The 17,201-nt window shown below is 38.6% G+C and overlaps 1 long non-coding RNA gene across 2 annotated transcripts; it reads right to left on the reverse strand.

Annotated features, from left to right (window-relative positions):
- Positions 1-88: 88 nt before the first annotated feature.
- On the reverse strand, positions 89-13,012 carry LOC143673633 (uncharacterized). Of its 2 annotated transcripts, none has more exons than XR_013170493.1 (4): positions 12,563-13,012; positions 10,699-10,793; positions 1,976-2,178; positions 89-1,868 (listed from the first exon to the last, which is right to left on the reverse strand). It is a non-coding gene; the product is annotated as an uncharacterized LOC143673633 (long non-coding RNA). The 2 variants fall into 2 exon arrangements; XR_013170492.1 differs by having other exon boundaries at positions 12,668-13,006.
- Between the last annotated feature and the right edge of the window lie 4,189 nt (positions 13,013-17,201).

The raw sequence follows: 17,201 nt of genomic DNA on the forward strand, positions 1-17,201 counted from the left end.
GAAGAAACTATCTCCTTTTCACTTTCATTGATAAATATGAACTCCCCTCAAAAGTGTATTGGACAATATTATGAAATTGCTAGTAGAGGAATTATTCTTAATATCCAAGATCAGATATTATTATCTCTCATTGCAGTAAAGATAACAGGGAAGAAAGCATATCAACATTGTATTTGACCATGTAGCTGCAGCCACTGGGATTAGAATCTAAAAAGAAAACAGTGTGTGTCTCACACATTTAAGAAAGTTTTTGCTTTTGTTTTTGACAGATGGATGGAAGGATGGATGGATGGATGGCTTGACTTAGATATGTATGAATGTGCATTGCATACCATTCCTTAAGGATATGGAGATGCCTGCAGGTAGAAATTGACTGCTAGATTGATCCTAGGTTTTCATCCTTTAGTATTCACAGCCAACTTTCACAGTAATCATATTTCCTTCATGTTATTACACCCTCATAATGAAAAAGGGAGAACCTCCGGGGTCTGCCACACCTCAAACTTTTGCCAAATCTGTGTCCTATGTATCATGACATATTCTTGCTCAGCTTTGTAGCTTCAAATAGTGGAGGCAGGCTTGGTGAATGATGACAACCACAACTGTCTGAGGAGCTCTTTACCTCTGCAGGAGATGTTGGGTTCCCTTTAAATTCTGAAGAAAATGAGGGCCCATTCCTTTAGAAAAATGTATGCACTATTCAGGCACAATTTCAAGACATTCATGAACTCCCAGAATCCCATCCATTGATTTCAGCAAGGTTCCCAGACTCCAAGTTAAGAAGTCTCAAGCTAAGTTGTGGCAAGAGATGACTGCAGCTGCTAATGACAAGGAGAATTGACCAAAGAAGATTTGGAGGTCAAGGCCATGCGTTTCTATTTGACATGAAGGATCCTGGTTATCTTGAATGTAGTTAAAGTAAGTGGGCACTTAAAATTAAGAAAGGAAGAAGTTGGAAATTAATGCATTTTTCTGGTTAATGCTTTGAGTTAAAACACAGCCTCTGTGAATAAATAAGTCACCACAGTCCCAAGTGATGAATTAAGGAGGGGAGTCCAGTATTCTTTACAAAAAGGAAAGAAAGAAAGAGAGAGGGAGGGAGGGATAAAGAAAGAATACCAAGGATCCATTCATTATTAAACAAATCTATATTGAATTCCCACTGCATGGCAGACCCTGCTCCAGGAGCTGGACATGTAACAAATAACATATTGGACAAAGCTCCTTGCTTTCTTGTTGGGGGAGGGAGGGTGGCGGCAGGCAGGGGGAAGATAATAAACACGTAAACAAATAATCATATGACATGATTTCATATTGTAGTAAGTGCCAGAAAGAAAAATACAGCAGGGTAAAAGAGAAAGAGTGCAACACAGAGGTTGCATGACAGAGGCAGCTGGGGAAGGCCTCTCCAAGAAAGAAATATTTAGACAGATGCTGGAGTAGAATAAGAGAGCGAGCCATGCAAGAACTTGGGGGAAGAATTTTCCAGGAAGAAAGAAAAGAAAATGGAAAGACACTGAAATGGGAACGAGTTCAGTGTGTTTGAGAAACAACTAGCAGGCCACTATGTTTGGAAGGAGGTAAGCCAGGGAGAGAATGGTGGGAGGTTGGGTTGACAGCCAGGGCTTAAACCATGCAAGGACTTGGAGATCACATTAGGGACTCTGAATCATTAATTAGGAATCATGGGAAGCCATTGGAAAGTTTTCAGCAGAGCAGTACCATGAGCTGACTTATACTTTATGAAGGGTCTCGCCAGCTGGTATGTGAAGAAAAGACAGTGAGAAGGTGAGACTGAAGGCAGAGAGGGTAAGAGAGAGTGCTTATTTTCCATTTCCACCTGGCAAACAGAGATTTCTGGGGTGGACCTGGAAAGAGAACATAGATACAAAGATTATCAGGATTGAAGCAAACCTTTAGACCAGTTCATTCTGCCCAGCTGGTAACTCCTGGAAACCAGACAGCAATCACTTACCTAGCCTTGGCTTTCATTTCATGCAGATAATTGCTGGTCCTTTCTTCAGTCTTCCCATTGCAAAATAAACACAGCAGCTAGGACATAGCAGACAAAGCCCGGGATTTGGAATCAGAAGACCCGGTTCAAGTTCTGGATCTGACACTCAGGACTCGTATAGATGGTATATATCATTTAACCTCTTTAATCCTCAGATTTTTCATCTGTAAATGAGGGAATAATGTTAAGTTCATAACAGAGCAGTCACAAGAAGCAAATTTACAAATGTATTTTTAAAGACTCGTGAGCCACAAAAGGCAATTGTAAGGAATTATTATTAAAACTTTACTCAATTCCAGCTAAATCCTAACCGACCTCAGACCTGGCAATCACTGAACAAAATAAGAAAACGAAACAAAGGAATGGTTCTCCCATTACTCTCTTGCATTTACATCTCCTTTGCTGTAAATGAAGTACCTTGTTTGATACAAAGGTATGTAAAATCCCATGCAGTAAACTGAATACTTTGTAAGCCCTCAGATAGTAGTTCTGACTGAGGACCAGGGACAGAAAACACAAACCTATACCCATAATATGTATCAATTTCTCTGAGAATGAACTTCTGGCCCTTCCAGGATGAAAGGGGCCCAATGTGATGAAATCTTCCCTGAGGGCCATATTAGTCTCTATTACTAGCAATTAGACATTTGGCAGTGGCAGTCTTGGAGTGTGGGAATCCACAATATTCATTTCCTGCATGGCCTCCTTCTTTGCTACTGTGGCCACTTCATTCATATGTCCATCATGCCAGTCCTGTGGTGGCTGATGACAAGGGCTGGATGTCAATCAACTGGCAAGGTCATTTTGCCTCCTTGGTTATTTGGTGACTGTCCTGAGGATGCTCTCTGATGGTTAACACATCATGCACTTCATCTTCATCTCCATATGTCCATGCACATGCCTCTACCCAAGACCTCTCTGCAGCCTTCCAATCTCCTTCCTTCTAGACCTCTGGCCAAATGTCCAGGCAATTGTCTCTGCCCATGGCTTTGGGTTTATTCCAACCTCTTTCCAAACAAAGTGAATGACCTAATGGCCACACAAAGTTCTGATCATAGGTAAGATTTTCCTTGACACTTGCTCTCAGAGACACCTTTGAGTGGATTGTAGAGAAACCACCATCTATTTCCACCTTACCTGCACATAAAAGGTTGACCAATCTGCAATATAAGCTTGCACTTTTTTCTCCTCCTTCAGTTGGTCATACAGAATTCCCCATTCAGCCATGAATGTAAGATGAAGGAGAGGCACTGATGCAGCAGTGGAAGGTGCCATGGGAGTCTGGGCTGCTACTCATATAGCTTACTGTGTCCTCCAGTATCTCCAATCCTGGATGTAGTACCTTTATCTTATTGCATATTGCTGTTGGGCCCCCCCGGTCTTTTAATTCAGTTGGTCTGATCTAACTTATTGTGCTGGTTTGAAAGGAAGTGTGCCCCCTAGAAAAGCAATGTTTTAATCAAAATATCATTTCATAAAGGTAGAATAATCTCTATTCAATACTGTATGTTTGAAACTGTAATCAGATCATCTCCCTGGATGATGGGATTTAGTCAAGAGTGGTTGTTAAACTGGATTAGGTGATGACATGTCTCCACCCATTTGGGTGGGTCTTGATTGGTTTATTGGAGTCCTATAAAAGAGGAAACGTTTTGGAGAATGAGAGATTCAGAGAGAACAGAACAACATAGCCATGAGAAGCTGAAGTCTACCTGCCAGTGACTCTGGAGATGAAGAAGGGAAATGCCTCCCAGGGAGCTTCATGAAACAGGAAGCCAGGAGAAGCTAGCAGATGACGCCATGGTTGCCATATGCCCTTCCAGATGAGAGAGGAACCCTGAGCCTGTTCGCCATGTGCCCTTCCAGCTGAGAGAAAAACGTTGAACGTCGCTGGACTCCCTGAACCAAGGTATGTTTCCCCAGATGCCTTAAATTGGACATTTCTATAGACTTGTTTTGATTGGGACATTTTCTCAGCCTTAGAACTGTAAACTAGCAACTCATTAAATTCCCCTTTTTAAAAGCCATTCTGTTTCTGGTATATTGCATTCCAGCAGCTAGCAAACTAGAACACTTATGATAAGAAATTTCACCATATAGTCACTTAGTGACCTTTGACATGTTTTCTGTCTCTATTAAGGCCTTGTAGCATACCGGGAATAAATTTTCAAATGACCCATAATTCTCCACTTCAGATGGTATGTCCTTGCCCCTCAACCCGAAGGCCCTGCATTGGAAGTCTCCTATTTGGGCTTGCCACAAAATCCACACAGCATCTTTTCCCACTGCTATGGATTGAATTGTGTCCTCCAGAAAGGCTTATTCAAGTCCTAACCCATAGTCCCATGAATGTGAACGTATTTGTTAATAGGATCTCTGAAGCTGTTATTAATGTGATAGTTAAGTTCATGTGTCACCTTGGCTAGATTATGGTGTCCAGTCGTTTGGCTTGATTATTACTATGAGGCTATTTCATGAATTTAAAGCATTAGCCAGTTGATTTTTACCTATGACTGATTACATCTACAATCAAGTGGGGAGATTGTCTTCAACAATAAGAGAAGTCTCATCCAATCAGTTGTAGGCCTTAAAAGGAGAACTGATGATTTCAGTAGCCAGAAGAGAGAATTTCCATCTCTACTTCACTTCTCCTGGGGAATTCATCACAAACCTTTATTGGAGTTCCCAGCTTTCAGCCTGCCATATGTATGAAGGAAGTAAGCCAGGACTTGTCCATCTCCATAGTCATGTGAGCCAATTCCTATAATAATTTTCATGATATATATTTACATAGTTTTCTGTTGATTCTGTTTTCAGAATCTCCTGTCAATTATATATACATATATATATATACATATGTTTATATATATATATATATATGACATATATACTTATATATCTGTAGTCTCCTCTTGATTCTGTTTTCCTGGAGAACGCTAGTACAGTTAAGATAAAGCCAAACTGGATTAGAGTGGGCCCTTAATTCACTATAACTGATGCCCTTATGTGCAGAGGAAATTGGGGCACAGTCAGGCAGAGGCAGGGAGACAGAGATGCCCTTGTGTTGGAGGCTGACATTAAGTTATGCTACAAGCCAAGGAATGTCATGGATTGCTGACCATTCACCAGCATCAAGGGTAGAGGCATGGAATGGATTTACCCCTTTAAGAGGAAGCATGGCTCTGCTGACACCTAGATTTTGAACTTCTAACCTCCAGAATCACATCATACGTTTCTGTTGTTTAAGCTGACTAGTCTGTGGTACTTTGTTACAGCAGTGCTGGCAAACTAATACCCTCACCACTGATGCTTACAGCACCACAGGGTCTGCAGGATCATATGGCCCAAGTCACAGGACTGCTTCCACCTCAGCCTGGGACTACAGAGTCCCTTCCTGCTTTAGTCCCCACACAAACCTGGCAGTTTTTCAGGTCAACCAGTATGAGCCAGAACAGTAGTCAAAACATAACATATGGCTTCAATTTTTCATCTATTTTGGTAAATAGAATGATGAAGGTGGTTGGAAATAAAGAGAACCTGGGAGGAATACTTCAATGGACATGTAGGGACCCACCTGGGCAAGTGAAAACTAGAGAAAACAATCTCCAAAACCACCTCAGATCATTTCTTCCTGGGGTGTACAAAATTCAAACTTTCTAGTTGATTAGCCAGGCACAAGAATTCTATCTTCATAACAGAGGAAAGTACATCCTGTTGTGCTCATGCCTTGATCTCAAGTGGGCTCTTGTTAGATTATAATACTTTTCAATTTTGAAAACACAGGAAGTGGCTAAGCACCAAGTATCACTTTTTTCATAAGTACGAAATGGCACAATGCCCCTTCCCCCATCTACAGAAGATATTTGAGAATATATCTGGTATGGTTAAAGCTTTCATTGCCTCAAGTCTAGTAGAGAGGTCAAAACAGTAGTACAGCATTCCAATTGTTTTACTGTGAATAAAACTTATTTGTGGTTATTTTTAAAGAGTTCACTTTGGAAAGTGTTCAAAAAAATCTTAAGAGCTTTTTCTAGTGCTATATTTCTGTTCCATCTCTGTTTTAGTTTCTGTGGCTATTCAAGCAAATACCATACAATGGGTTGGCTTAAACAATGAGAATTTACTAGCTCATGGTTTGGGGGCTAAACGCAGTCCAAATGCAGGCATCATCAAGGTGAGTCTTTCTTCCCAAAGACTGGCATTCTGGGGCTGGCTCCCAGTAATCCTTGGTCCTGGGTTCCTCTATCACATGGCAATGAATATGGCAGCTTCTCCTGACCTCTTCCTTCTCTTCCAGGCTCTGTTGACCTTCACATTTTGCTTTGTGTATTTTTCTCTTTTTCATCCTGTCCATAGAGGATTCCAGTCCATAAGACTCATCCTAATTAAGTGGCACACTTTAATCGAAGTAACCTCATCCAAAGGTCCTACTTAAAATGGGTTCACACCCACAAGAATGGATTAAGTTTAAGAACATGCAGCCCCAAACCATCAAAATCTCTTTATTATATAACAAAAATTTACCATGTATTTATAGATAAATAATACTATCAGCTGTCATTTATCAGTTCCTATAACTAATATTTATTGCTAATTAATATGTGTTATGCATAACCTCATTCAATACTTACAGAAGCTAGTAAAGCTGGTGGTGTTGGGATTTCCCAACCACCTGAGGTTCTGTGATTCCTTAGGACTCATGGGACAGAACTCAGCATACGGTTGTACTCATGGCTATGATTTATTATAGTGAAAGGATACACAGAAAAATCAGCAAAGGGAAAAGGTGCATAGCGAAGACCAGAGGAACCAGGTATAAGCTTCCAAAGGTCCTCTCCCAGTGGAGGCCAAAAAGGACACGCTTAAAAATTCCATCAATGAGCTTTAACAATTTAGGTGAAATTGTGTCTGCCAGGGAAGCTCATTAGAGACTCAGAGCCCAAGGTTTTTATTGGGGCCTAGTTATATAGGAACCTCTACCAAGCATATATAAAATTCTAGATTCCCAGAAGGAAAGCAGATGTTTGTCATAAACCACCTTGCTTGTACAGTTAAGGTACAGTAGCCATTCTTAGAGAATGATGAGAACCCTCCCAAAATCTAAGTTCCCAGGCATTAGCCATGGCCCAACTGTTTTAGTTTTCCATCTGCCAAAAAAAAAAAAAAATATATATATATATATACCATAAATCGGGTGCTTTAAACAATGAGAATGTATTGGTTCACAGTTTTGCGCTTAGGAGAAGTCCAAAATCCAGGTATCAATAAGGCAATGCTTCCTCCCTGAAGACTGCATTGTTCCAGGGCTGGCTGCTGGTGATCCTTGGGTCCTTGACTTGTCTGTCATGTGGTGATGTCCTCTCCTTTCTCTTCCAGGTTCTGTTGATGTCCAGCTTCTTTCTCTGTGGCTGCTGCTGCTGCTGCTGCTGCTTTTTCTTTTCTTTTTTTTTTTTTTTTTTGTGTGTGTGTATGTGTGTCTTTCTCTCTAAGTCCTCCACTAATAGGATTAAGATCCATATTGATTCCTTTGGAAAACCCCTTACTTGAAGGAACCTTATCAAAAGGTCCTATTTATAATGATTCAGAGGAATGGATTAAGAACATGTTTTTGGGGGGTGTACATAGCTCCAAGCCACCACACCAACCTTGCAAGCAGCACTTTCTAAAGATAACATCCAGGATTGCTATGATAATTCTTTTCTGCACACAGGCATTTTATCCTCTTTTCACACCTGTGAGGCTGAAGGTCATAGAGGTTAAGCATCTTGCTCAAGACTATGCAGGTCATATATGGCAAAGCTTGGATTTGCATCGCAGTATGTATGACCCCAAAGGCCATGTGGTTGATCAGTATGTTGTAATGCCTCAAATCCTAGCATCTAACATATGTAAAATACATCTCTTTTTAAATCGAGATTAATTGACATCATGGAGATTTTTCTAGAATAAATTTGTTCATTGATAATTATGATAGTTAAAAATTTACAAATAGAAAAAAGGAAAAGAAAAAGGTTTTAATCTCAGTATTTCTCATTTGTTAAAGATTTATGAAGGAAACTTATAAAGTTCAGCTATGCAATTTTATTAGTTAGCTTCTTTGTCTGATTGTCTGTTTTTACTGTGTTCTATGAAGTGAAAAAACTCCCAAGAATAGGTCCCCAAAGTAAAGCTCCCAAGTTGTACCTCCTTACTGCATTTGAGGAAACTTTCCTACTCTCCAGCAGAGGAAAAAATAAGGGGAGTAATTCTTTAAAAGCTAGCGTTTGAGATGCAATCCTCACCCTTTTGATTTCTTTGTAGGATTGGGTGACTCTTCCCCTGAATCACAGCCTAACAAGAGTCTATGGGGACTTCAATAGTTTCACATGGGAAAAATCCCTGAGCTGGCTGTCAAGTCTAAATGAATGAAGAAATAACATACAAGTATTGTGAACTGTTAAGACACAAAAAGAAGGCCACTCGTGGAAACTATTTCTTGGTCCTCTTTATTAAAGTACAAACACCCAAAGACAAATATTTTGTCAAAAGACAAAAATCAGTGTACTCATAACTACTTTTGTAGGCACAGAAACTTCTGTACAACAGCCAAAACCATTTGTCCTGGAAAACTTCTTGCATTTGATTGCACAACAGAAAAGGATCCTCTCATGGGGCATTATTTACATATGAGCCCAACAAATATTTTGATCAACCACCCAATAGTAATAAAATTAGGGCCCATTTATGATTCATTCCTGTCTCATGCATTTTCTATTAAATCTTAGAAGTTTCCCATTAATGAAATCAGATTCGGTTTTAAGGAATGAAGTCAGTGTTTTTTCACATATCCCTTGGCCCATGTGCCTTCCCTTTGTCTTCCTAAACAATGCTTTTATGATGCCTGTGGCTCCCTGAGCCTGATTTATAATTTCAGTCCTGCAATTTACAAGCCAAGGGAACTTGGGCAGGCTACTTAACTTTCTGGGTCTAAATTTTCTCATCTGCAAAGTAGGGATGGTAATACCTCCTAAAGTGAATTTAAAGATTAAACGATACAAGGAAGTAGAGTTCTTAGCACATTGCCTGGCACATAATAAACGCTCAATAAATTTTACTTAATTTTTTAGTGTTGCAAAAAGGGCTATCCAGTGATAATTGACATTCCTTTCTGGAAAGTCTGCACAATCTATTAGAATAGGAATACTTATCTTTTTTTACTGGTAGTGTTTATGTAATGTTGGCATTTCTCTTCTCTATGGGGACTGAATGTTGGGAAGATCATGGGAAAATCCAGGGGGTTACTTTGGTGCCAAGTGTTGGGAGAATAGGACTGGGACTTTTCCAGTGTTCATGGGAAAGAGCTGAATGTCACAAGATGCCAGGAAGCAGGGAGACAGATTACCAGCTGAGACTATGGACATCTTTTTGGAGCTGGGAATAGGCTGCATTTGTTGGCATTTTCCTCTATTCTTTCCTGATAAAATTTTGCTTACTTGGCACGTGGATTGCTATGGTGGTAGGATGCTGGGAAGGAATCGTGAAACAGAAGGTTCTAATCTGCTTAAACTTTACCAAAGTTGTCTCCTCTGAGGTAAAACTGTGACTGCACATACCAAGCCGCCAACATGGCAATGAACACCATTAGCTTAGATTGGCCTCTGTCTTTCCTCCATTTCCTTGTGACCCACCACATGGACCCAGGATTGGAAGTTGGTGAAGGGAGAGCCAGTACAGGTAGCTTTGAGAGTTTGCTTATTAAAGGATCTATAATGTCATGGTTAGGGACCGGTGTCAACTTGGCCAAGTTATGGTACCTGTTCATCTGATTGGGCAAGCACTGGCCTGTCTGTTGCAATGAGGACATTTCATAGGATTAGGTCATGATCACGTCAGCTACATCCACAGCTGATTCCATTTGTAATCAGTCAAAGGGGAGTGTCTTCTGCAATTAGTGATGCTAAATCCAATCATGGGAAGCCTTTTAAGGAGGACTCAGAGGAGACAGGTTGCATTCCTGCTTTGGCTGGTGAGCCTCTCCTGTGGAGTTCGTCCAGGCCATCCATTGGAGTCATCGGCTTCGCAGCCTGCCCTGTGGATTTTGGACTCTGCGTTCCTACGGTCTCGTGAGACACTTTCATAAATTTTATATTTGCAAGTGTTCCCTGTTGATTCTGTTTCTCTAGAGAACCCTAACTAATACATATAATATCTTACTCCAAGGAAATAACGAACTTGAATTCTTTGCTCACAGAGTCTGGAAGGTCAAGGTTTGCCTCCACTACTTAATAGCTCCATGTCCTTGGATTAATCAGTTTACTTCTAGAATCTTATAAAACTAGACACGTGTCTGCTTTTACTACTTTCGGTTGTAGTGAGAGTCAAATGGGTTAACAAAATGAGAATGTTTTATAAATTGTCAACATCATAAAGATATTATGGCACTACCTAAAGGACTGTCTTGGAGTGAGGCTCCATGCAACTTATTTGGAGAGACGTGCTTCCTGCCTCCCAGAATGAGTTTAATGAGTTTACTGAGATGGTGACATTGCCCAACAATCCACCAATATAATGAGGACCCCCAAATAAGAATTTAGGAAAAGTACTACATTCGAAATAATTTATTTCAAACCTATTAATTGCCTTTTCTTATAAATGTCCCTACAGAAAACACAATTGAAATTAAAACTGTAGAAATTAAAGTTTACCTAATGTTTAAAATGACTCATAGGGCGGGTCACGGTGGTTCAGTAGGCAGAGGTCTCACCTGCCGTGCCAGAGACCCGGGTTTGTTTCCCAGTGCCTGCCCATGCAAATAAAAAAACGGAAAGAAAGAAAGAAAATGACTCATAGCCTGTTAATTTACTTCTTTAAGAATCATAAAATACCTAATCAGCATGACTCCTTTTGATTCTTAAAAACACCTAGGGCTCGAACTGAGACTCTATAAAGGTTTTAAGTACTAGGTTTGCCTTCCTAGAACATATAATTCCCAGACGATTCCTAGGTCAGATAAATCCTGAAACCCAGAGGGACCAGCCTCTCCAAGATTATCAATTCAATTCATCCCCCCTATCCTTTAGTGTGCGTACCCTTTCTCAACGTGAAAAAATCAGAACAGGCTTTGCCCAAAGATCCCTATAGATTGGGAGAAGAAGTAAAGGCAGAAGAAGACGTATAACAGAGAAAATGGGATTTGAGAAATGAGTATGGCTGCTAAATCACTGTATTAATATTCTTCCTAGCCTCCAGTGCTTGAGAGCAGCTAAAAGGAAAAATCTGAGATAGTGGATGGTAGCTCATGACAAACTCTGGGATCTGTTCTGTTACTACCTGTTGAAGTGTGCTTTGAAAACTATTGCTTTTTTCTTTCTTTGCTTTGTATATACGTTATCTTTTACAATAAAAAACATTTAAAAACAGAATCATAAAATAGAGATTGAAATTAGTGTAGGTGCCTTCAAATCTTGACTAATCAAAAAGAATCGAGCTATAAATTTTGATAACCATTAGAAAAATATGCTCCATAGGATTAATGGTGCTATCTGTAAATGGATGACATTTACCTATATGAAAGACATTGTTGACAAGTGTGGATAAGGTTGCAAATATTTTTCAATGTGATTTTTTTTTTTTATTCCAAACTGTTAGCTGTTTTTGTTTGTTTGTTTTCCTGGTTTTTTTTTTTTAATTATCACAATTGACTTTTTTCTTTTTTGTGAAAAATAGTATATATACAATAAAGCAATAAATTTAAAAGCACATCACAATTTAATTTTATTAAATTAATAAATTAAATAATTTTTAATAATTAAATTTTATAAAATTAATTTTAAAATTAAGGGCTCTGTCTTAATCTCATTTTAAAACACTTCTTCAAAGCCTGAGGATAGAAAAAGTTATTTTAACATGTGAGGTGTATAAAAATTGTGAAGGCTTAAATTTGTCTGAGTCCTTTAGCATCAACAGAGTGAGCCAAATTTCAGCATCTATTGTGGTCATAATTGCAGAAAATAATTTTCTTAAGCATTGCTTCCATTTTCTATCTGTTCTATCTTTGAAGATGGCATAATCTTTATAATGATCATGAATAAAATACAAAGTGTTACTTATTTCCATCTCTGTAGAATATTTTCCCTTCATTGGAATCTAATACATAGGTTTCAACAGAGGATATTATTTCTAAAATTGTTGGAACATTTATATTAAGCTTTAGTCATGTTTTAAAAACTTTTTTTCCCTACAGTGAAGAAAACTAATTTTTTTCATAGTCTGCTGTGTTTTACAAGATTTGTAAATAGTATTTTTAAAAAGAATTTTCCTCGCAACATGAAGTCTTTTTTCTTCTTAATTACACAATAAATAGAACTAGGTGAAAGAAGCCATTGGTTTTTAAATACATGGCATTATAAAAGGCTTTTGTTTGCCCTTGCTATTTTAGTTTGCTGAAGTTGGCTGGAATGCACTATATTAGAAACAGAACAGCTTTTAAAAAGGGAATTTATTAAGTTGCAAGTTTATAGTTCTAAGGCTGTGAAAATGTCCAAATTAAGGCATCAACAAAAAGGTTACCTTCACTCAAGAAAGGCTGATGCCATCCAGAACACCTCTCTTAGCTGGGATGGCACCTGGCTGGCATCTGCTAGGGTCTTTGGCTTCTTGTTTCAAACATGTTACCTGGGGGTGTTTTCTTTCTGCATCTCCAAAGGTCTCTGGCCGTGTGGGCTCTGTTGGCACTGAAGCTTTTCCCAAAATGGTTCCCTCTTAAAGGACTCCAGGAAGCAACCCCACCTTGAATGGGTGGAGACACATCTCCATGGAAACGACCTAAGCAAAAGCTACCACCCACAATTGGGTGGGTCATTTCTCCATGGAAACAAAGATTCCACCCAGCAATACTGAAGAGGATTAAAGAATCTGGCTTTTCTGGGATACAAGACATTTCAAACTGGCACACTTGCTTTGAGAAAAATCAATATGGTGTTTTAGAAAGGTTGGTATGGGTATCTGTTGATGAGGAGACAATGAGGCCCATTGTCCACAGTTTCAAGTGTGTTACATCCAACCTGCATTCTAGGCCACCCACTATGTGTGGAGGTTAGACCCTTGATTTAGAATATCTTACATTGAAAAAGAGAGCCTTTCTTTTTAAGGAAATGTTTCATAATATATATGGAAAATAAAAAAAAAAGATGGAAGCCCCAAAGAGGATAAGCACCTCATATCACACCACGACGCCAGGCTGCTGATCACAAATTCTCCATGCCACAAAACAAGGCCATCTGCAGCAGCCAGTTGCAGAAAATTTCAGGCCTCTGTTGGCAACAACACCATGAAAGGGAAATACAAAGTAAGATCATTATTTTGCTGCATACCCTATTAATAAATGTTGCATAGATTGCCTCTCCAAAACTGGTTCTTTGTCAAACTGCTCATCATCTTTGGCTATTATGCTAATAGATGTCTATGCCAGCACAAAATGCTAGGGAATCATGGTAATTAGGAAGAACAAAATAGTTTACTTAAAACACGCACACACACACACACACACACACACACACACAAACTGACATCTATTTCCATATACAGAATGGAGTTTGGCTTGCGGCATCTAAAATTTATTCGTGCCCAGGTTACCCTGTAAATAACTGCAAGTTTGGAGGCTCATAATGAGAAGGTCATCACTCAGAGCTTTTTTTCCAAGCGAGAATGATGGTAACATGATTACTAAATATTTTTTAAAATGCTGTCAGTTCATTTGTACAAAGGAATGAGTTCTTAAATATGCTACAAATGGATGAACCTTGAAGACGTCATGTTGAGCGAAATAAGCCAGACACGAAAGGACAAATTTTGTATGGTTTCACTTATATGAAATATCTAGAATAAGCAAATTGCATAGAAACAGAAAGTAGATTAGAGGTTACCAGGGGCCTGGAATGAGGGTGGTGGGGAGAAACTGGGAGTTATTGCTTAATGAGTAAAGAGTTTCTGCTTGGGGTAATAAAGTTTTGGTAATGAATGGTGGTAAGTAATACCACTTGAAAGTGGTTAAAATGTAAAATTGTGACTTGTACATGTTACCACAATAAAAAGTAAAACTAAAATAAAAGCAAATAAATAAAATACAATGCAATCAGGAAGATCTTACAGTATGCTATAGTCTGAGGTAGTTCAATACCCAAAGCCATCAGCGATCCTATTTTCCCTCTCCTTTCTGGAAATGGCCCCACTCCACCAGTAGAGGGCGCCATGTGAGTGCTGGGCAGAGAGGCCAAGGGCAGTAATGCCTCTTGTACGGTTTCTCTGTGAAGGAATACCAAAACCAGAATAAGCGTGATTATTGGACAATAGAGCTGGTGGGTAGGTTGCTAGAGCAATTCTATGGCACTTCAAGCGTGCTTATAAGGCGCCTAATCTTTTCTGCACCGACAAAAGCCTGAGTTCCGCGTGGCCCAGATGGAAACGCAGTGTGTCATTATATTAAATGGCTGTTTTCAGAGGTTGCTGGCAAAATGAACAAAGAGTGAGAGGGTTGGGAGGCTCTTTAGTGCTGGAGGCAGTCCATGCAATAAGTCAGACCAAGCTGGAGATCAGGAGACCTAGGTCTACTCTCAGCTATACCAATTCCAGAGTCACTTTGTACAAACCAAGAGAGGAGACTGAATTCCGCATACATTGAGAAAAAACTTTGCTTTGGCTTTTGTTAGAGAAGCTCAATATAAGAATTACTCATAGTTTTTTCACTTAGCTGTAAAAATTACAGAAGTTGATATTTCTGCTCATTTAAATATCCATTCAGTATTTGGTTTGGAAGCATATATTCATACTTCTTAAGTATAGAACGGCTAAATGTTTAATTCCAGCTAATATTTATTTCAACCATGGGCATAGCTTCAAAATTAATTAGGCTATTTTGAATTAACAATGAACAACAGATAGAAATGCCTGAAGTTAATGTAGAAATCTGCAACATTGTGCATATTTGACTCTAGATTTCTTTAAAGCTCTAAGAGCAGGTACACAACGCCTCAAGATAAAAATGCCTATCATTCCAGAGGCAGAATCTTATATGGAAAAAAAAACCTACACTGCAGAATTGTTCAAAATATTAGAGATAATATTTGTAAAGAAGCTGGCACCTGCTCAATAGTTACAGTTGAAATAGCTCTAACTCATAACTATAACCTGAATACAAGAGGGTCACCTCGTATCCAGTTTCATCACATTTTCATATCCATAAGGAAGCCAAATTCTACACCGGGATTTTTAAAAGGCAGCGAAAGAAAAATTTCCATGTATAACAGAGATCCAACCTTAACATACACCCTCCTTAGAACCTATCCCTCCTTTTCTAAAATGAGCCTCTAGGAACTGCCTGAATGTGGAGCTGTGTTCCAGTAGCCATGTTTCTTGAAGATGATTGTATAATGATATAGCTTTCGTAGTGTGACTGTGTGATTGTGAAACCCTTGTGTCTGATGCTCCTTTTATCTACCATATCAACAGATGAGTAGAACATATGGAATAAAAATAAATAATAGGGGGAACAAATGTTAAAATAAATTTAGTTTGAAATGCTAGTGATCAATGAAAGCGAGGGGTAAGGGGTATGGTATGTGTAATCTTTTTTTTCTGCTTTCGTTTTATTTCTTTTTCTGTTGTCTTTTTATTTCTTTTTCTGAATTGATGCAAATGTTCTAACGAATGATGAATATGCAACTAAGTGATGATATTGTGAATTACTGAATATATATGTAGAACGGAATGATCACATGTTAATGTTTTAGTTTATTTGTTGTTAAATTTTTTTTAATTAATAAATAGATTTAAAAAAATAAAAAATAAGCCTCTAAATTCTGCCATCATTCTCCTTAAAACACTCCCCATTGCAACCTCCTCATTGTTTTCTTTCCTCTGGGTAGTTTGTCGCCTTTGCTTCTGTAGAGTGATTCAGGTTTCTCCAACCTTGCATCTTTTCCATTTCCCCTCTCAACAAAAATTATTCCTTGGAAAGAAAGGAGGAGGAAAGATTGGATTTCTGCTCCTGCCACATTGAAATGATGGGACTATCATGCTAGCAAAAAGTGAAAAGAATGGTGGAGAAAGAAATTACTTCTGAAAAGAAGTGCACTTCAAAATGATGCTTACTTTTGTTAGATTCAATGTTACCTAGCATAGCCACCAAATTTGACATTATCTGGTTAAACTGCACCATCAAACTCACAAATAGAACCATGAACCCTTTGACCTTTGCTGTGTTTTGTGGCTGTGGCTAACATCTATAACCTGTTGACTTTAGGTAAAGGAGATTGCCCTCCAGAATGTGGGTAGGCCTCACCCAAAAAGGTGAAGGCCTTAACAGTGAAAACTGAGGTTTCCTGGAAAAGAAGAAGCAATTCTATCTCCAGACTGCAGATCAAATTCTGCCCAAGATTCCAGCCAGCAGGCCAGCACTTACAGATTTTGGACTTGCCAACATTCACAACATCACAAAGCAATTTCTTAAATATATTCATATACACATAACACACATATAACAATCTCCCTTTGGTTCTGTTTCTTTGGAGAAACATGACTCACATATAATGTGTGTATGTGTATATATATATATATTTTTTTTTTTTTTGCATGGGCAGGCTCTGGGGATAGAACCCAGGTCTCTGGTATGGCAGGCGAGAACTCTGCCTGCTGAGCCACTATGGCCCGCAAGGTATATATTTTTATAAGTGGTGATTTTGAAAATATATTGGAGAAATCATATATAGGTAATATATTAGTTTACTTAAAATCAACTGCAAAACTTTAAATTGAGATCTACTCATTTCCATTTCTTTGAAAAAAAGCATAAAGAAGTATTTTTTTTCTCTTTTACTGCCTGGTTTTATTCTCTGATCATGTATAAAACTTTACTGAAGAAATAGTAAATTCTACATAGAACACACTTTATAGCACTCTCCTAGACAGTATCGATACAAATATGAGCACATGGTTCTAACAGAACAACCTGGCCATGCTCACTCCCAATTATTGAAATGACCCCTCCAACCAAAATGACCTATTTCCTACTATCTTCTAATTCCATCAAAAAGTTTCAATTTTTTCTTTCCTAGGCAATTGAAAAAATCGACTCCAACTATAGCTCTAATGTATGAAACACAATGCAATGCATTCCCATTTTATCAAAATATTGCTACATAGAAACATTTAT

The sequence above is a fragment of the Tamandua tetradactyla genome, chromosome 2, assembly GCF_023851605.1.
Source record: "Tamandua tetradactyla isolate mTamTet1 chromosome 2, mTamTet1.pri, whole genome shotgun sequence".
Taxonomy (NCBI): Eukaryota; Metazoa; Chordata; class Mammalia; order Pilosa; family Myrmecophagidae; genus Tamandua; species Tamandua tetradactyla.